The 21,348-nt window shown below is 40.0% G+C and overlaps 2 long non-coding RNA genes across 2 annotated transcripts in view; one reads left to right on the top strand and one right to left on the bottom strand.

Annotated features, from left to right (window-relative positions):
* LOC140195362 (uncharacterized) overlaps positions 1-20,325 on the top strand; it is a 45,736-nt gene extending 25,411 nt beyond the window's left edge. Inside the window, exon 4 of the long non-coding RNA XR_011885436.1 lies at positions 15,926-20,325. This is a non-coding gene — a long non-coding RNA (uncharacterized lncRNA). The remainder of the gene's footprint in view (positions 1-15,925) is intronic.
* The window catches only part of LOC140195364 (uncharacterized), a 42,946-nt gene that overhangs the window by 5,596 nt on the left and 16,002 nt on the right, over positions 1-21,348 (bottom strand). The gene's annotated exons all lie outside the window — the stretch shown is intronic.

The following is a 21,348-nucleotide window of genomic DNA, read 5'->3' as shown; positions in this document are numbered from 1 at the left end:
GTTAAACCACTCATGCTGCCTCTGTAGTTTACTATTTTTCTAACTACAACAAGGTGAACAAGTGACAACTAGGAATCTATTTTATTTTCTCACCACTCAAATGCTTTTCATCTTGTTGTTAATCTTATTAATTACCATGCAGACTGAACAATGTAGGCCAAAACACCACTAAGGTGGAAACTCAACTGTTCATTGACCGTTCCTGAACAATTCCACACTGGCACAGCTAGTAGAACAGTGCTTCACAGTTCTAGCAACCTGGGTTCAGTCCTGACCTCTAGTGCTCTCTGTGCTTTCTATGTGGAGTTTCTCCCATGGATTTCCTCCAGATTTTCCAATTTCTAAACATGTATGAGGTTGATAGGTTAATTGGCCGCTGTAATTTTTTTTTATTTACGTATGGAAATTGGACTATTCCAATTTTCCAACTGTTGTCGTTTAAAGTTAAATTGGACAACTATATGGACAGGAAAGGAATGGAGGGTTATGGGGTGAGTGCAGGTTGGTGGGACTAGGTGACAGTAAGAGTTCGGCATGGACTAGGACGGCCGAGATGGCCTGTTTCTTTGCTGTAATTGTTATATGGTTATAAATTGTATCCAGTGTGTTAGTGAATGGTAGATCTCAGGGGAGCTGACTTTCCTGTCTTCTTGCTCTCGCTTTGCACCATTTATTTATGTTGTTGTAATTTATAGTGATTTTTATGTATTGCTGTATACTGCTGCCACAAAACAACAAATTTCATGACATATGTCATAATAAACTCGATTATGATTGTGGTTATGATTCATTTGTTGCAGGATCACATAGCTCTGTCTACTTCATGGAGTTTTGCTCCTTAGCAAACATGTAGCTCTCTGTTGCAACTTCACCAAGTTATAATGTCAATTAGGCATTCCTGGTGCTGTTTGGCTTTTTGCATTCCTCTTTGAATCAGGGTTAATTAACTGCATTGACTGGAACCATAAAGTGAGAACTATGCTCTGCTCTGAGGTGGTAGATTGTAGTGTCCATTTCTGCTGCAGCTGGTCATCCACACTGCTTCTTGGATCATGCTAACTGGAGTGCTGACAGCAGTGAGATAAATCGACTGATTGGGTGATATCTCGACATCAACCTTACATTCACTTTCAGCAAGACAGGGAACTGATTGTGGACTTCTGGAAGGGGAAGTCGGGAAAAAACTCTCCACTCCTCATTGAGGAGCCAACAGAGGAAAGGGTGAGCAGCTTCAACTCCCTGGGTGTCAATATTCTACTTTGTTAGGAGTTTGAAGAGATTTGCTATGTTACCAAAGACTTTTGCAAATTTCTATATATGTCTGTAGGAGAGCATTCTGACTGCTTTCATCACAACCTGGAATAGAGCCTTCAATGCACAGGATCACAAAAGGCTCAACTAACTTCATCAAGGGCACAACTCCCCTCACCATTAAAAACACCTTCAAGAGATTGTGCCTCAAGAAGGGGGCATCTATCGTTAAGGGCACACACAATGTGGATTATTCCCTCTTCTCATTACTATCAGAGTAGTAAACAGGAACCTGAAGACCCTCACTCAGTGATTTAAGAATACCTTCTGCTCTGCCATCAGATTTCTGGATGGTCTATAAACACTACCTCATTATTCCCTAATTTACATTATTTATTAATTTATGTAATTTACAAAATTTTATGTCTTTGTATTGTACTGCTACTGCAAAGCAACAAATTTCTCATTATATCAGTGACAATAAATCTGATTCTGATGCTAAGATATCATGGGCATAAAACTGGTTGGGTCTACAAGTGTAGTCAGATCTCCAACATGTGATTTAGAAGAGACAGTGAAATTAATGAAAAGTGAGATATGGGAAGGAGGATGAAAAATGAAGATGTCTTTGATTCAGCCCAAATACTGCCCAGAAAATTAGCAAAGGCCCATGTACTAAGGAGTAGTACTGTTTTCATTATAGCAATTAAGCTGTCCAACTATACACATTCCTTCCTTGTGCCTCTATTTTCTAGTTGTAGTTTTGCAAAAGGAAGGAAAAAATCAGTAAAGGATGTCATGTTTGAATAGTTGGTAATATTTGCAAGTTATGAGATGGTGTTAAGCATGTAGGGTGCATGTAGTGAGCCTTATGAATATTAGGTATGAGCCCTGACTGCCTATAGATTGGTGAAAGGAGAGTGACAAATCTGGTGAATTTAGCAGCGTCCAAGCCTGATGGTGTTGTGAGATATGGCATTTAAAGGTGCATTCACTGTTCACGCAAATATTACTTCCTATTGATTAATAGTATTTTGCTATGACATCATCTGTAGCTTAGATGAAGATTGAGAACACACTGTAGTTTTTTTGGATTAGATTTAATCTGCATCTTGTTTGAGCAATTTTCTACATTGCAGGGTTGAAAGCTTCAAGTTCTTTAGAATGAACATCACCAATTGCCTGAACTTGTGTATCCACTTGGATGCCATGACCAATGAAGCATACCAGTAGCTCTTCTTCCTCAGAAGGTTAAAGAAGACTTCTTTCACTCCCACCAATTTTTATCAATGCACCATAAAAAACCTATCCTTTTTGATAGAGCACCTGCTCTGCTCAAGTCCACAAGAAACCGCAGAGAATTGTGGACACAGCTCAGCACATCATGGAAACCAGCCTCCCCTCTATTGACTCTGTCTATATTTCTCACTGTCTCAGTAATGCAGTCAACAGAGTCACAGATCCCATCCATCTTGGACATTCTCTCTTCTCCACATTCCCATTACAAAAGCCTGAAAACATGTACCACCCGGCTCAAGATAGCTTTTATACCACGGTTATAAGACTTTTGAATGGTCCTTTAATACAAGATAGACTCTTGACCCCATAATCTATCTCGTTATGGCAGTGCATCTTACTGTCTGCATGTCCTGCACTTTCTCTATAATTGTAACACTGTATTTTGCATTCTGTTATTGTTTTCCCTTATAGTTCCTCAATGCACTGTTGTATTGAAATGATCTGTATGGATGGCACACAAAACAAAGTTTTTCATTGTGCATGAGACAATACTAAACCAATTTAAATGCCAGTGAAATCTTAAATGTACCATATCTAGGTTAACTTCTGGGTTTATCCATTGCAGGCTCTTGTTCTCTTTGTCCTATGAATACAGAATATCTCTCCATCTTCAGCTTCCATGCAACAGTCAAAAAGCTTGGAGCTTGCTGAACCCTCATATTATGTTAATCTTAACTCTATCTATTTTAGTCCCATTTTCCAAGTTGGTCTGGTTGCCCAGCTGTCTAGTTTATTTCAAACTAAAATGTAACTTCTTGTACAATTTATTGTATCAAGTGAGATTAAGATGATTTCCTTAAAATGAAGTACATTAGTTTCCCTGTGCCTATTACATTTTACAATTTTGAGAAAGTGCAATTGTTACTGAAAATAACTAACTGCTCTACATTTAAATAGTGACTATGGTTAAATATTTCCTTTCTTTTGTAACTTGAGACAATTACAAACACGTTTACATTGCTAAACCACATTGCCAAAAATTAGCCATTTGTGTGTAATATCATCATTCTGAACTTTCTATTTTACATCAATAGAAAGCAGTATTTTTTCCAAGAGCAGAATCATCCAGAATGCTCCATTATTCATACTGTCCACACCTGCATTTCTTCCAACTCCCGACCATCCACGCTTACCCCATCTTCCTGCCATCTCAACAGTGATAGAGTTCCTTTTGTCCTTATCTAACACCACATGAGCCTTCACGTTCAACATATAATTCATTGCAACTTCTGCCATCTCCAAAGGGATCCTACCACCAAACATATCTTTACCTACCCCCCTCCCCTGCCTTCCACAGGGATTGTTCCCTCTATGATTCCCTTGTCCATTCATCCCTCCCCAATAATGTCCTTCCTAGCACTTATCCCTACAAGTGGTCAAAGTGCGACATCTGCCCCTTCACCTCTGCCCTCACCTCCATTCAGGACCCCAAACAGTCCTTCCAGGTGAGGCAACATCTCACCTGTGAATCTACCGGGGTTGTCTATTGTGTCTGGTGCTCCTGACGAGATCTCCTCTACATTGCTGAGACCAATTGTAAAGTAGGGGAGAAGTTGGTTGAACTCCTCTGCTCCATCGCCAAAAGCGTAACTTCCCGGTGGCCAAACATTTTAATTCTGATTCCCACTTCCATTCTGACATGTCAATTCATGGCCTCCTCTTATGCCATGGTGACGCCATCCTCAGCGAGGAGGAGCAACACCTGATATATTCCATCTGGGTAGCATCCAACCTGATGGCATGAATATCGATATCTCGTTCTGGTAAAAATAATATCCCTCCCCCTCCCCTCTTCTCACTTCTCACCTTCCCACTGGGTCTCCTCATCCTTCCCTTTCTCCTATGGTCCACCCTCCTCTTGTATCACATTGCTTCCTCTCCAGCCCTTTACCTTTCCTATCCCTTTTCCCCTTAATTTACAGCCCTGAAGAAGGGTCTTGGCCCGAAATGTTGACTGTTTATTCATTCCCATAGATGCGACCTGACCTGCTAGTTCCTCCAGCATTTTGTTTGCATTGCTTTGGGTTTCAAGCATCTGTAGAATTTCTTGTGTTTATACTTTTCTAATGTTTGATATGTAATCTTCTTGGAAATGTATGATGCAATGCTACACACAAGATTTTGCATACTGTAGGGTGCTGAGTCATCTTTTATGTAGTTTGGTTGGCTCAGAGTATCTTATCTTTATTAGCAGTAGACTTATTATTCAGTGATGAGAATGTGTTAAATCTTGTGTCACGTGAAGGCACATCTTGTGGTTATCATATGTTACTGCCCACATAAACCGTTTTGTGATCTTTATAACAGACATTTAGAGAAGGTAGCAAATTCTGGTTTAAAACTATATAAAAGAAACAAAAAGGTAGATTTTGCTCCAAATCTATGCTGCATTGTTAGTAAAATCTGTCTTGAAGTAGACAACTGAACAGAAAAATAGATTTAAGCTATAATGCCACATACATAATGTTGCTAAGTATGGCTACTGGCATACTTGTAGCTTCCCATTCCTGTAGCATAAGGAACAGAGAACTAGGAAGCAGGGCATGATAGTTTCATAGTCATTCCAGAAGCAAAAGAAAAAAAATACACAAGTTTAAAAAACAAAAAGCAAGCTTCTGTGATCTTTGTTCCACATTACGGTACGTAGGGAAGACTCTTATTTAAATTAAAAGCAGAATATGCTGGAAGCGCTCCACATCTATAGAAGGAAAAACAGAGGCAGCAACTTCAGGTCAGAGACCACTTGTAAGAACTGGGAAAATGAGATAAAAATGACGTCATTTTAAATTGCAGATTGCATTAATGGACCAATAAGAATGCATTGAAACTTGCCATTTCCATGTAAGTTATCCATTTGTGATATTGTCTCAGTTTTCTCTTTCCATCAATACAGCCTGACCTGCTGGGCATGTCATATAGCCCTGCTATGAGCAACACATGATGCAAACAAAGTAGCATAATCACTCTCAAATTACCCATTAACCCATTTGACTTGGTCTTTCACACTTTCACTGATATTCCATTCATTCTCTCCAGCCATCTCACCACTTGCTCTACAACTTAAAAGTAGACTCTTCTTTAAAATCTCTCCTTTGCAATTATTAACAAAGGGCTTCTAACCTGAAAATTTAAATCTGTTTCTTGTTCCACAGATACTGTCAAACTGATGTTTTGAACATTTTTGCTATCACTTTACATTAAAAGAGTCTACTTTTTAAAAAAAAATTCGGTATCAAACTAACTATTTAATTAACACACATAAAAGTTGCTGGTGAACGCAGAAGGCCAGGCAGCATCTCTAGGAAGAGGTGCAGTCAGGACGAAGGGTCTCGGCCTGAAACGTCGACTGCACCTCTTCCTAGAGATGCTGTCTGGCCTGCGGCGTTCACCAGCAACTTTTATGTGTGTTGCTTGAATTTCTGGCATCTGCAGAATTCCTGTTGTTAACTATCTAAATAGTTTATCTTTCTCCCCCAATAGAGTAGTATACGAAATGATATGCATGCAACAGTTGCATTACATAAAAATGGGCTGAAAATATCCAGCTAAATAGAAAACTTAAGGATTTTGCTTTACTAATGAAGCAAACTATGGTAGCAAAATAGGCTGTGAGGAGAATATCAAGAGGTTTCAGGGTTATGGAATGTCTGGGGTAATATTTGAGGACATGAACAATGGAGTACAATATGGTAAATTGAGATAATTCACAGAAAGAAAGTAAAATATGCAGTAATTTTGAAATAGAAAGAGGCTGAACAGAATGGGAATTGTTGGTGTCCAGTGGGGAATAGATATACTTGTACCAAATACAAGTAGGAAATCTTATAGCAGGTTTGCTTTAGTTACATAAACATTTGAATATAAGAGTAAAGGTGTCTTACTGCAATTGTATAGACCTTGATTGTACTGTGTACAGTTCTGGTCTCCTTAGTGGGATATACTTGCTAAGGGGGAAGTGCTATGAGGATTCACCAGACTGGTGCCTCGGGTCGTGGTTTGCTCTATGAGTCTAAACTGGATAGACAAAGGGTCTGTAATATCTGTCATTAGCAGAATGAGAGGTGATCTCATTGAAATGTATTTTTTTTTTTCAAGACTTGATGAGGTTTCTAGTACCAAGGGTCTCATTCTTAAAATAAGAGGCATTCTTGTTTGGTACAGAGATGGAACCACCAAATAATGGGAGCTACTAACTTTAAAATAATAACCAGAGTGGATCTCATTCTGACTACTCTGTTAAAACCCAGTGCTCAGTCCTTGATGTTAGAGGTCAATGGAAATCATGGTTTTATGTCTTTGATGCTAACAGTCATGAAAAGTGGGCCTCAACCTTAAGAAAATTCATGGGAAGTTTCAAGGCTATCTCAAGCCATTGCAAGGCTCCCACAGAGATAAGGGAAAAAAATTGGAGATGACAAAACATGTCTTTGATGTATGTGATAACCATTCAATTCCCACTCCAAATCCAAGCATGATCATCACAAGAGATCAAGTTCCATGCTGCAATGGCACCGGTTCATTACTGAGACAAAGATCAAAGCCAAAATCAAGATGGTTGGCGTATATGCACAAGTACCTGTATGCAAAGGTGCAGTAAAAAATCTCAGTCACTTAGCGTTCGAGAAACGACATTCAGACGAAAAGCATAAATGAAAACCAAATTATACAAGGAAGAACACAATTATCTTGTCGTGCAAAGTGGTCATAGTTTTGCCATACTGAGGTAGTGATTACGGTTCAAGAAATAAATGGTGGAAAGAAAGTAGCTGTTCTTAATGCTGGTGATGTGGGACTTCAGGATTCTATAGCTCTGGGTAGCCATGAGAAGATGGCCTGGCCCAGATAGTGGGAATCTCTGATGATAGAAGTTGCCTTCTTGAGACAGTGCTTCATGTAAATACCTCTGATGGAGGGATGAGATATAATGGGCTGAGTCAACTAATCTCTGCTGTTTCTGACAGAACTGCACTTTCAAATGTCCATTGCAGATCATGATGCAACCTGTCAGGATATTTCAGAGTGCATCTGTAGAGGTTTGATAGAGAATTTCAGTGACATGCTAAATTTCGTTACTCTTCTAGGACAGTAAAGATACTTGTCACCTTCCTTATGCTTGTATCTATGACTCGAGCCCATTTATCATCCAATATATTAACACCCAGGAATTTAAAGCTGCTGACCTTCCACTGCCCATCATCCACTGGTACACGTTCACTCTCCTTCCCCTTCCTGAAGTTAACAATCATTTCTTTAGTTTTACTGACATTGAACTGTTGTTACTGCACTACTCAACATGCAGATTCAGAGTTACATTTACTTAGCACATGTGCATTGAAGCATATAGTGAAATGCATAATTTTGTTAAGGACCAACACACCCAAGGATGTGCTGGGGGCAGCCTGCAAGTGTCAGCACACATTTCAACATAGCATGGCCACAATGTTCAGCAGGACAGCACAAGCAGCAACAACAACAACAATAACATAGAACAAAATAAGACAACAATAGCAAAACAAGCTCCGATCCCACTCCGTCATTCCCTCACACTCAGAGACAGGGCTCTAACCCCAGGACAGGCTGTGTCCGGGTCTACAAAAGTTGTAGGTTGCATGTCAATACTTGATGGTACTCAAAACATTAAACTCATTCAAAAGAAGACACAGAAGTCTGAAATGCAGGTCTATCTTTGAGTTTACTTTAAGTGAGGTGTGCACTTATCATGTGGTTGCATGATGACATGTACAATTAAGGTATTTTTACATATAACCCGTAATGACTTATTTAAATGAACAAGAATATTTAGTCAACCAAAATATATACAAGAATATTTAAACATCACTTAAATATTAAATACACAACATTTCTCCCTGCTTAGCTCTAAATTCCAACTCAATACAGTGCATCTCAGTGATATACTGTACATGGTATACTATATAATAAATTAATATACAGGCATCCACAGAACAGTAAATTTTAAATTGTTCCATTCAGGCTAAAGATTTAATTGCAGTGGAGGATCCTGACCCTTGTGGGATAACGTCTTTCCTGATGTGGGGTGGGGATGGGGGAGGTCACTTTGCTTGGCTAGTGAGACCTGTGGCTGTGAAACAATCTCAGGTTCTGGGGCATCCTCCGTAGTGGTTGTACGAGTTCACGTTGTGACTCTGAGACTACAGGAAGTGGTTCTGACAGCAATTGGCACCTTTCTTCTTCTTCCTTTTTCTTCTTCTAGTTTGTGCATTTTGACCTTGGGTAGGTGCATTTAGTTCAGTGGAGTATTCTCTTATTAACCCTTCTATTGGTCCCTTTATGATCTAATCTCTCCTCTTGGTTTCATCGTCCACAACATCATCTGACAAATCTTCTGTTTTCATATCTCCATTGACCCCTTTTTTTTAGCCTTCCTTTTATCCAGCTGATTGTACTTGTATTCTACTTTTACAATCAGCTTTGTGTTGCCCATTTGAAGTTCATGCAATAATCTTAATGCACACAGAGTAGATTCTGGTTCTTTATACTCACAAAAGCCAAATGTTTGCAACTTTCCTGGAGTTCCTTGAATTCTCTTCGAGCTTAAAACCAAGCCACATTTCGCAAGTAACTGCCTGGTTAACATATCAGAAGCTTTTTCAGATATATTGCCTGCAAAAACTGTTGTAGTTGGACCACTGCTTTTGGCACTTTCATGAAACCTCTGAGCAGCATGGTCCTTCCTTGGTCCAATATGCTTTCCAACCAGAGGAACAGAGGTTGGCACCAACACCTATTTATTATCATACTGTCCCTTTCTTAATTTGCTTTCAATTGGCTTCATTGCAGGGGTTGTGGCAAGCAAATGGTGGGTGGATCTCCAATCAAGTTACTGACTCAGCTTGTATATCACCAAACTGTTATCATAAAAAAAGGTGCAAATTGGTCAAATTTTTAGGTTATAAAAGTAATCACAGTATTTTTCAAAAATACCAATTTGAACACCTTTGCTTCTGAAAGTATTTTTGAAATCGAACTTTTTATTGAGAAACTAAGTTACACATTTTGTCATAAATCATTCCAATTTTATTTCCTTCATGAATTGGTGTGTAAGCTTTTGTGTTGAAATATGTGAATACGCATAAGGAAAAACAAACAATTCCTTTAGTTCCATATTTTGGGTCAATGTATGTCTTTGATATGTGATTTATACAGATTGGAATGAATTTAACTGTATTCTTCATTCAACATATGACACCATAATAGCATTTCAATTAAAGAGGAACTTGAAAACTTACCGAGGATCAGAAAATACATTACTCCTAAATAATATCTTAAATTATCCGGTCACAAGCAGTGTCTCTTCTTTCTCCAGAAAAATACCCAAAATTTCTTCAAATAGCCATCAGTTCTGAAATTCCCTAAGTTTAAAAGATGCATAATTGTACACTTAAAGGATAATTCCATGAGATGTTAGCCTAATGTAATACAGGTGCCTTACAGTGTTCCTCTAATGTTATCCTTGTTCAAATTTCAAAGTAAATTTATTATCAAAGTACATATATGTTACCATATACAACCCTTAGATTCATTTTCTTGCGGGCATACTCAATAAATCCATAATAGAATAATAACCATAGTAGAATAAATTACTGCAGCAACTTGGAAATTCAACCAGTGTGCAAAAGACAACAAACTATGCAAATAGAAAATGAAAGAAATAATAATAAATAAATAAATATCCAATATATTCTAAGAACATGAGATGAAGAGCCCTTGAAAGTTTGTCCATATGTTGTGGGAACATTTCAATGATGGGGAAAGTAAAGTTAAGTGAAGTTATCCTCTTTGGTTCAAGAGCCTGATGGTTGAAGGACAATAGCTGTTCCTGAACTTGGTGGTGTGAGTCCTGAGGCTCCTGTACCTTCTTCCTGATGTCAACAGTGAGAAGAGAGCAGGTCTTAAGTGAGGAGTTCCCTGATGATGGATGCTGCTTTCCTGTGACAACACTCCATGTAGATGTACTCAATAGCGTGGAGGGCTTTACCAGTGATGGACTGGGTGTATCCATTACTTTTTGTAGGATCTTCCATTCAAGGGTATTGGAGTTTCCATATCGGACTGTGATGTAGCCAGTCAATATACTCTCCACCACACATCTTATAGAAGTTTGTCAAAGTTTTAAATGTGCTGCCGTGGTTTCTTTGGAATTGAACTTTTGTCATTAACAAGGCATTTTCGCCCACAGAACTGCCACTTACTAGATGTGTTTTGTTTCTTGTTCCATTCTCTATATACTGTAGACACTGCTATGTGTGAAAATCTTATAAGTTCAGATGTTTCTGAGATACTCAAATCATCCTGTCTGGCACCAACAATTATTCCATGGTCAAAGTCACTTGATCACATTTCTTCCCCATTATGATGTTTGGTTTGAACAACAACTGAACCTCTTCACCATGTCTGCATGCTTTTATGTATTGGAATGCTGCCATATGATTGGCTGATTAAATATTTGCATTAATGAGGAGGTGTAGGGATGTACCTAATAAGTATCCACTGAGTGTATGTAGAGAAAGGTGCCAGAAAAAGGCCAGCAATATCATGAACGATCCCACCTCCACCCTGCTTAGGGGCTGTTTGTCACACTCCCATCAGGGAAGGGGCTACGTAGCATCCAATTCAGTACCACCATACTCAAAAACAGTTACTTCCTGCAGTAAGCCATCAGGACGATCAATGCCTCTACCATTAACCTACACCCTCACAAAATACACATCACCTAGTCCTAGTGTCACTTTATGTATATACCATCAGTCTATGCATATAACAGTTACTTGTATATTGTGTTTTATAAGACTGCAGTTATTGTTTTGTTGTATTTTTGTTTTTTTATTGTGTTCTTATACTTATTGTGGTTTTTATGCTTCTTGAGAGCCAAAGTAACAATACTGTCATCTTCCTTTATAATTGTGGACTGAAGAATGACAATAAACAATCTTGAATCTTGAATTGGCTCTTGGGTGTGGAAATGGTAACGTTCAGAAGAATGAGTTTCAGAGGCAGTGCGCGTGGCATCAGGCATCTCTGAGGAGAAATCACCCCAGGCTGTTGAAGGCATACTTCGTAGTGCCATTATATCGGATGGTGGAATAAAGTAGAGAGGGGAAGTTTTCTTGTATCATGGGAACTGTGGCAGGCTGCAATGGGAATCTAAGAACACCCTGGACATATCAGCATATTTTACAGGGAGAAGTTACTTCCTTGATATAGTGGCGAAGAGGGTTATGGCATGCTTGGCTTCATCAGGTGGAGCACTGAGTATAAGAATTGAGATGTCTTTTATCTAGATGTTGGTGAGACCACACCTGGTGCATTATGTGGTTGCCATTCTATAGAAAGCAACTAGAGAGAACGCAGAAAAGATTCATAAAGATGATGCTTAGACTGGAAGACTGAGTTAAAAGAAGAGATTGTATAGGCTGGGACTGTTTCCTTTGGAGCAAAGGACGCTGAGGCCTGACCTTATAGAGATTTATAAAATCAAGGGGGGCAGTATTTCCCAACGGGTAACAGACTTAAATTAGAGAGCATACATTTAAAGTGAGAGTAGAAGAATTTAAATGGGAGTTGTTGGGCAATATTTTCACACAGATTTTGATGTGGTAGAGGTAGGCACAATTACAACATTTAAAAAAACAATAAGTCAAGTTTATAGATATGAAAGGTTTAGAGGAATATGGACCAAATGAGGAAGGCTTGTTGGTTGGCATGGACAGATTGGGCCAAAGGACCTGATTCTGCTATGTTTAACTCTGTGACTTTATGATTTCAGTGCTCTTATGCCCCAAATATTCTTTCCAAATGTAACTGCCAAACTGCATGACTTTTCCTCCAAGTAAATTTTCTTGGTTATCCAATTTTTAAAAAATCACATTGGCCAGTCTTGTTTTCTTGAATTACGAAGGACATGCTTGTCTTTCCCTAGTCTTTGCAACATTCTGTTGTTTTGCAACAAATTCCACTGTAAAAAAGAGGGAAGCTTGCAAGTATAATTTGTTCAAGTAACGTATCAGTCCTTGGACTACAAGTTGTGGTCTTCATTCATGAAGTAGTTGTAATTGTGTAAGGTTGTTGAAAAATGCAAGAATGTTAGTTCTGAATCCTTACTGGTTGGTAGTTAGATACTTCATTGATCCCAATGGGAATTACATTGTCACAGTAGTATTACAAGTGCATAGATATATAAATATTAGAAGAAAAGTAGAAAGAATAAAAAAAAGTTACCTTAAACAGGGGGGTAATCACTTCCCTGGCTATAGGTTGACTCATTATAGAGCCTAATGACCAGGGGTAAGAATGACCTCATATAGCGCTCTTTGGAGCAGCGCAGTTGTCTTAAGTCCTATCCATCATGAGATAGGTGATGCAACTAGTGAACTGAGGCTGTTGATGCAGGTGGTAGAATATGCTATTTGAAAAGAAGGCACTCACTTTGTCAAATAGTAGAAGGTGATTATACTTCTTCTGATTTTGCATTCTATCTTTGGCAAGAGTTATTTCTTTCTAATACCCACTTCAGGATACTACACAGAACATAGAATTAGCACAGTACAAGCCCTTCGGCCCATAATGTTGTACCGACCCTTAAACCCTGCTTCCCATATAACCTCCACCTTAAATTTCTCCATATACCTGTATGCCTGTTCTTTTAACTGTTTTTTTTTTCTCTTCTTCTACCATTATTTTTATGATAGTGCCTGAAATTCAAGACAGATGCTGTCTTGCATGTTTAGCCACCAGTGAATGTATCACAGCTCTGATCTGGATTTGGGAAAAACACACTTATGTTACTGTACTTTCCTTTTAAGGCACTTGAGTTATTGGTTCTCCCAGTAACGTCGTGGTTGTTTCATGCAGGAATTATTTAAAATAGCAGACTGCACAAATTTAACAACTTCCTTCAATAAGCAGTTGTTATATTAGTGTGCTAGCTGCTGTTTTCAATAATTTCTGCATAAAGGGGCAGCAGCACGGATTAGTCATGTGCGGTACCTGCATCCATCTTCACACCATTGTTCTCCTAATACTGTCTATGGAAAGCAAGAGGAGTAACGGTTTATTAAAATGTCAAGCCACATTATTTGCAAAATCTGATAACAAAACTAGCTAAAATGTCAATGTAACTAACTTTGTCCAAAGGTAGAACTCAAATGAGGTTAAGGTTAAAATATGGGAATACTCTGGAAAAACTGCAGTTGCTCCAGGTTAGTTGATCAGCAGAATTGAATATAATAACAGATAAGAACATGTAGTCAATCCGTAGTCCATGGGTTCACAATCGATTAAATCTTGACTTTATTCCAAACCACATTAACAAATGTGCAACACAGACTGCAGAAGTGTGACAGTTAAAACTGTTGGATTATGAATAATGCCAGTTTTCCTTCTCCACAAATTTGTCTGCTTTGTCAACCATTTAATTTAGTAAAGCACATACCTCTTTTTGCTTTCCTACAAGAGATCAGAATCTAAATGATTTGTCAAGGAGTCAAAAAGATGTTAATCACAAGTGTTGGTGAATATCAGGACCTGGAGTAGATGTCGTGGTCTGGTCCGTGAAGTCTGCATTCTGGTTCACGGTCCGGTCCATTGATCCATATTCCGGTTTTCCCTTGTCCTGTTGTATGCCTTAATTGAGGCACATGATTCTGATTTTGGGCTGGCTACATAAATAGCTCCTGGGTTCAGCTTCATTTGCTGGACTATTCCCTTCACCTTCTGCCTGAAGCCTTGCCCGCAACCTCGTCTGCATCCTCGCATGTACTGCTGTCATGTTCTACTGCTGGAGCAAGACTGGAGCCTTGCTGTGTCTAGATAAAGAACTGTCTTCCATTGTTTGGAACTGTCTCTTTGTGCCCTCGCCTCCGCTGGGTAGGTCCGGTCGCTTGCCGCTACCTTGAGTGGAGATCTGTCTCTCAGTGTTCTGTGTATGAGTACCAGCCCTACATCCTGCTCCCTAGGAGTGGACCAAGACTCTGCGTTCCTGTTCTCCCTTGACTAAGGCTCTGCATTCCTGTTCTCCCTTGACTAAGGCTCTGCGTTCTTGTTCTCCCTCGACCAAAGCTCTGAGTTCCTGTTCTCCCTCGACCAAGTCAATGCTTCATGTTCTCGTCCTGTCCATGTGTCTCACCCAGCCCAGTGCTGGGGTTCCCTCATCCTGTCCAGGAGCCTCATATCCAGTCCTGTTGCCACTCCTCATCCTGTAGCCACATCTTGTCCTCGCCTAGTTCCGGGGTCTGAGCCTGAGTCAAGACCCAGTCCTTGTCCAGTCTCTGGCTCCTAGTTTCTAGTTACTTGTCCTGGGTCCACTTTCCTAGTCAAGTCCTAGCCCAGGCCCTGTATCCTAGTCTCGTCCAGCACCTGTGTCAATGTCCAGTGTCATTTCTTCCCCACTTCCCTTGCTTTCTTGACACACCTAGTCCTGTTTCTTGTATTTCAGTGTCTGTGTCTTGCATTTGGGTCCGCCATCAACGCCCACCTTATGACAGTAGAAGGGTGTGCATATCAAAATAGTGGGTGGAGGATATAAGATTATAAAATGTAGATTTTGGGGAAAGTATTTCTTGGTAGGGAAGAAGGTAATTGGACAAAATGCAGGGGAGCGGAGATGTTTGGATATTGGCCTTCCCTCATGCACTGTAATTTCATATAAAAGGGTCTGGATATGAGAAAAGTAAAGGAGAATATAAGTGTGGGAGGGGAAATATTAAGAAATAGAATATGGGATACAGACAAGGGGGCTTTGACTGGGGTGGTGAGAATGCCATAAGATTTTGAAGAGAAGTAGTGAAATGGAAATAATTGGATGCTGAGATGATGGTGAGTGTGCTGAGATTTTATTATAGTGGCAGGTGGATTGGATTGTTTTACTGTTCTCACATGAACTGAGATACAGTAAAAAAGTTACCTTTATAAGCCATTCGCACAGGTAATTTCAAAACATAAACACAAACAGTACAAGGGAAAACTATGGCATGGAGAAAGCATGATATTAGAGCACAATGTCTTGGATTAAGAATAGTGAATATAGTATTGAGTTATAGGGAATTAGTAAGGAAAATAACAGGAGTAATTGAATATTTCTTTTAAAGAAATAGAAAAGGATATGCAAGTACTAACAATATGAATATTATTGGACACTGATGAAGAAAGGGACCTGCAATTGAGTCCATGCTGTCCGTCATGTATCCACTTACACCAATCCCACGTTGATTTCAGTTTTTCAGTCTTCCACACTTCTGCCCCAGATTCTGTCACTCATCTACACAGTGGTGACAATCTACAGTGATTGTGGTTAGCAGACCTGAGACAGCACACCCTAATACCTTTCCTATCATTGCAGGGGATTTCAACCAGGTCAGCTTGAAGAAGTCTCTGACCAGCTACCACCAATATGTCACCTGGTGAACCAGAGGGGCCAACACACTTCATAACTGTTACACCACCATCAAGAATGCTCACTCCTACACTTTGGCAAGTCTGATCACCTGGCTGTGCTTCTACTCCCCAGATACAGGCAGAGAATGAGAACCATAGCACCACTGGTGAGAACCATGAAGGTACGATCAAGGAAGCTGGAGGAAAACTATGGGGGTGCCCTTAATCTGTGAACTGGACCTATTCAGGCATCCAACTTCAGATCTGAATGAATATAGCAGATTTGTTACTGACTTCATCATGACCTGTGTGGATAAGTGTGTGTCTTTGAAAACACATTGGATATACCCAAACTGTAATGAACCAGGAGATTTACTGTCTGCTGAGGACTAGATCTGTGGTATTCAAGACCAGTGATCCAGAACTCTACAAGAGGTCCAGTACAACCTACAGAAGGCTACCTTAAGAACAAAAAAAGCAATTCTGAGTGCAGTTGCAGAAGAGGGAGATTTCGATGCACGTCAGCTATGGCAAGATTTTAAGGGCATTACTTCCTACAAGGCGAAACCTAACATCATAATTAGCTGAGATGCTTCACTCCCCAATGAGCTAAATGCCTTTAAAACAAACTTTGAAAGGGAGAATAAATCTTAGCAACATCTGACAGCCCTGCTACATCTGTCTCAGAGGCCAACATCTGTGCCTACTAACTGGCTGGAGTGTTCAGGGGCACCTTCAATCTCTCCCTGCTGAAGTCAGAAGTTCCTACCTATTTCAGAAGGGCATCAGTCATATTGGACCCCTGTTTCCATCCAGGGAGTCAGTGTGGACATGGTGGAGGATTACAAATACCTGGGGATACGAATTGACAATAAACTAGATTGGTCAAAGAACACTGAGGCTGTCTACAAGAAGGGTCAGAGCCGTCTCTATTTCCTGAGGAGACTGAGGTCCTTTAACATCTGCCGGACGATACTGAGGATGTTCTACGAGTCTGTGGTGGCACCATCACACATGTTGGTGTGATCATGTTTACTGTTGTGTGCTGGGGCAGCAGGCTGAGGGTAGCAGACACCAACAGAATCAACAAACTCATTCGTAAGGCCAGTGATGTTGTGGGGATGGAACTGGACTCTCTGACGGTGGTGTCTGAAAAAAGCATGCTGTCCAAGTTGCATGCCATCTTGGACAATGACTCCCATCCACTACATAATGTACTGGGTGGGCACAGGAATACATTCAGCCAGAGACTCATTCCACCAAGGTGCAACACTGAATGTCATAGGAAGTCATTCCTGCTTGTGGCCATCAAACTTTACAACTCCTTCCTTGGAGGGTCAGACACCCAGAGCCAATAGGCTGGTCCTGGACTTATTTCCATCTGGCATAATTTACATATTATTATTTAATAATTTATGGTTTTATTTTGCTATATTTATACTCTATTCTTGGTTGGTGCAACTGTAACGAAACCCAATTTCCCTCGGGATCAATAAATTATGACTATGGAGCCCAAAAAGAGCTGAATGAGTTGCCTCAGCAGCTACACCCAGCAGCACTCACATCCTCTGTACTGAAGTGCTTTAAGAGGTTGATCATGGTTAGAGTTAACTCCTGCCTGAACAGGGACAAGGACGTGCTGTAAATTGCCCACCTCTGCAACAGGTCTACACGGATGCAATCTCAGTGGTTCTCCACTCAGCCTTGTACCTCCTACACAACAGCAATACCTATGTCAGTCTGTTGTTTATTGATTACAACTTGCACACAACACTATCACTCCCCCAGTACTAGTCAACTTCTTCAAAACCTGGGCCTCTGTACATCTCTATCACAAAATCATTGACTTCTTCATTGGGAGACCACAGTCAACACAGGTGTTCTTCGAGGATGCATGCTTAGCCCGCTACTCTTCTCTCTACACTCATGACTTGAGCACAGCTCAAACACCATCTATAAATTCATCAAGGCCACAACTGTTGTTGGCAGAATCTCAGATAGTGACAGGAGCGAGATAGATCAGCTGGTTAAGTGGTGTCACAATAACAACATTGCACTCAATGTCAGCATGACCAGGGAATTGATTGTGGACTTCAGGAAGGGGGAATCAGATCACACAGCAGTTTTCATAGAAAGGTCAACAGTGAATAGCTTCATGTGCTTGGGTGTCAGCTTCTCTGAAGATCTACTTTGAGCCCAACATATTGATACAATTATAAAGAAGTGATTCAGGAGTTTGAGGAGCCTTGTTATGTCACCAAAGACTAACAAATTTCTACAGATGTGCTGTGGAGAGCATTCTGACTGGATGCATCACCATCCGGTATGGAGGCACTAATGCTTCCGTCATGGGCACTAACCCCTCCAGCTTTGAGGACATCCTTGAGGCTTCTTGTCTCAAGAAGGTGGCATCCATCATTAAGAACCCTCATCATCCAGGACTTGCCTGCTTCACATTACTGCCATCAGGGAGGAGGTGCAGGAGCCTGAAGTTGGACACTGAACGTTTAAAGGACAGCTTCTTCCCATCCACCATTAGATTTCTGAATGGTCCATGAACCCATCAGCATTACCTCATTATTCTGCTCTATTTTTGTTCAATTTCTATATACAGTATTGTAAGTTAGCATATTTTTAATGTATTGCACTGTACTGTTGCCATAAAACAACAAACTGCACAACGTAAGTCAGTGCTAATAAATGTGATCCTGATCGCGAACCATCTAATCCACACATCATTTGGATTTGGGAGGAAAGTGCGGAACCTGAAGGAAATCAACATGGCCACAGTGAGAAAGTGTAGATTCCAGACTGCACCAGAGGAAAAGATTGAACCTATGTCACTGAGCTGTGAGGTAGTGTTGCCATTAGTCCATCCTGTATTTGCTCGCTTAGCTGGCCATTCATTTGTACCCTATGGCAAACAATATTGATTTTACTATCAGCCAATGGATATGCAAGTTGGAAGAGGCAAAAGGGCAGCTGGGACTTTGGTAAGTCAATTATCTCCCTAATCAATAGGCCTAAATGTAGAGAAGGAGAGTGGATCAGACTGTGTTATTTCAATGCCAAATTAGTATAGAGCTATAATGCAAGTGAATGAAAGATTAGATTAAAAGAAAAATAAGGAGCGATAAATATGAAAAAATAAGAAGAAATATTGACTTTTAAAATGTCCAGCAATGATTGATCACAGGCATCTTTCGAATCATAATATTGTTATTATAGTAGTCAATGCCAGCTCTGAGTAAAACAATCCAGGCAGTACCACTTCTGCACCTTTCCACCATACTCTACAAATATTTCTCTCTCAAATGAAAATACTCCTTTCATAGACACTTCATACCATGAAACTTCAAACTTCCATTTTTGACCAGGCGGCATGACCAGGTCCTCCAGATAATTGCTGAGATAATCTTCAGCACCCTTAACATCTGCTGGAAAACAAGTCGGGTCAAGAATACAATTTTTTACATGCTTTGCTGCCAAATTACCCTTATGTTTATCCACCTAATATGACAGATGTTCTTTTTAAGCTTAAACCACTTCAAAAAGGGTTGATAACTACAATTTATAAACGGGTATTGAATTTACAAATGATATCTAACGATAAAATTAAATGTGCTTGGGAATTGGAAGTTCAAGAGTTATTTTCAGATAATCAATGGAGTAAAATTCTTCATTTGGTTAATAACTCATCTATTTGTGCCTGTCATTCCTTGATACAGTTTAAGGTAGTGCATCAGGCCCATATGCCAAAGGATAAACTAGCACGTATTTTTTCCAACATCAATCCTATTTGTGACAGAGGTAATAGTGAGCTGGCCACCCAACTTATATGTTTTGGTCTTGTATAAAGCTAGATAATTTTTGGAGAGATGTTTTTAAAACATTATCAAAAGTCTTGGATCTGGACCTACAACCTAATTTACTTACGGCAATATTTGGGATTACCCCATCGAAACCAGGAAATATTCCTGTTTCTGCTCAACGTTTGATAGCCTTTTCAACTTTATTGGCTAGGAGAGCCATTTTACTGAAGTGGAAGGATTCTAATCCACCTATTGTCTTCTATTGGCTCTCCTCCATTATGTCCTGTTTAAGTTTAGAGAAAATAGGAAGTCGGACATTTGATACATCCTTTAAATTTGAGCAAATCTGACGACCTTTTATTCAATATTTTCACTTGATTTAATTTATTACTCTTCCAAATTTTTTTTTGAAGATTTAGATTTGATCAGAAAGTCTTTCTTTTTCTTTTTTGGTCGTATCCTCAGAATGGACTGCCCAGTCCCCTTTTGTTTTGAATAGTGTAGTGGGTTTTTTTTCTCATTTGAAATTCAAAGTTTTTTTTTTCTTTCCTCTTTATGAACTGATAAGAGAATTACTGTTTTCTCTTTCATTATATATTATACACTAGCTTAACACTATGTATGATTTTGATAATGTCTATTTTAATCTCTGTTTGTATGGTTATTGATATATATATTTGAGATAATTCTCCTCTTGTTTGTATTTATGTTCCTTTTAAATCAATAAAAAGATGAATTATAAAAAAAAGTATAGCATCTGCTTCGTCAAAGAGGGGGAAAGACCAACAGAACACTAGAAAGCAACTGGGTTGCTCTTCACGGCGCAGGACTGGAAGGTAAAAGCAGACCTAGGAAAATAGCCGTAGTTTCCTCCCCACATCACAGAAACTACATTGCGGCCCAACAATGTGTTTTGGTCCGACACATTGAAGCACATTCTTATGCTTGAGCTGACTGTGCAGTGGGAAGAACGTATGGAGGAGGCCCATGAGCAGAAAAGAGCCAAGTATGAAGATCTGAAGAATAACTATCAAAGAAGAGGCTGGAGGTCGGGTGTCATGGCTTTGCAAGCCAGTCGCTCTGCAAAGTATACACTTCACTTGGAATCATGGGAGAGAGAAGAAGGGGAGCCATTTCTACCACCACAGATGCAGCAGAGAAAGCATCACGATGGCTTTGGATAAAGAAGGCTGATCCATGGGTTGCTGCCAGGGCACAGGCCAAGGTCTGATCAACCCCAGTCAGGTCGCCTGGGTGAGGGTGTATGATGTTGAAAGTCCCGAAACAGCCGACAACCCCAGGTAACATCACTGATGATGTGCCCTTGCTTAGCATCATGCAGATGTTTCTGTAAGAACTACCTCCTGGGACACCAGTGACTACCAGGAAGAGTCCGGTTGACAGCCTGGAAAGACAGCAAACTGGGACAGGATGGGTTAGCAGCTCTAACCACAGCTCCTGTAAAGGAGTATCCAAGAAGGCTACGAATCAAAGAATGGAAAGATACCCCCAGGGAAGCCTGGGCGGTGGGGGGCGGTGCGGAAGAGCTTCCCAGCCTGACGGACACAAGGCTCCC

This window comes from Mobula birostris, chromosome 3 (genome assembly GCF_030028105.1).
Source record: "Mobula birostris isolate sMobBir1 chromosome 3, sMobBir1.hap1, whole genome shotgun sequence".
Taxonomy (NCBI): Eukaryota; Metazoa; Chordata; class Chondrichthyes; order Myliobatiformes; family Myliobatidae; genus Mobula; species Mobula birostris.
The sequence above is the reverse complement of the archived record's forward strand: the minus strand, read 5'-3'. Positions and strand labels throughout refer to the sequence as shown.